A 608-nucleotide genomic window follows, 5' to 3' on the forward strand; every position below is an offset into this window, starting at 1 on the left:
TTATGTTACATGGAATTTAACGTCCTTGTGGTATCAACCTTTATCATTGAAAAATATCATGAACTGCAATTCGTCATTGACCTTAAATGGTTCATATAAATGGTTCAGTTTATTTCGACATTTTAGATGCTTATATGATTTTAGCATACAATAAACTCCAGCAATTAAATTATATAAAAAATGACAGCTCTGTGTATGACAGAGACAGTCCATATCAATCATGTCACAAACTTTTCAACATCATAAGTAAAATATCGATTTATGAATTTTATCTTCACTGATTTATTCAACACTTGGTGCATATTATCAAACAGTAATTACATATACTTATATATCCACGGATCTGTCATAATAACTTCATTAAAAGAGCAAACGCTTAACAAACTCAGGAAGCAAATCTGCGTCAACCTGAAACCCGTCACAGGCAAACCTCAGTCAAAAGATACGCGAACTTACCATCGTAAACAAATGATGGCGATGCTTGATGCGGAAAATTGATGGACAAACTGAGACATATATAATAGGCATGCACATATACATAAAAAATAGAATAGATAAATATATCCGGTGAAAAGCACTAACTGAATATTCTGCACTTTATACGGTAA

Source organism: Penaeus monodon, chromosome 25, assembly GCF_015228065.2.
Source record: "Penaeus monodon isolate SGIC_2016 chromosome 25, NSTDA_Pmon_1, whole genome shotgun sequence".
Lineage (NCBI taxonomy): Eukaryota > Metazoa > Arthropoda > Malacostraca > Decapoda > Penaeidae > Penaeus > Penaeus monodon.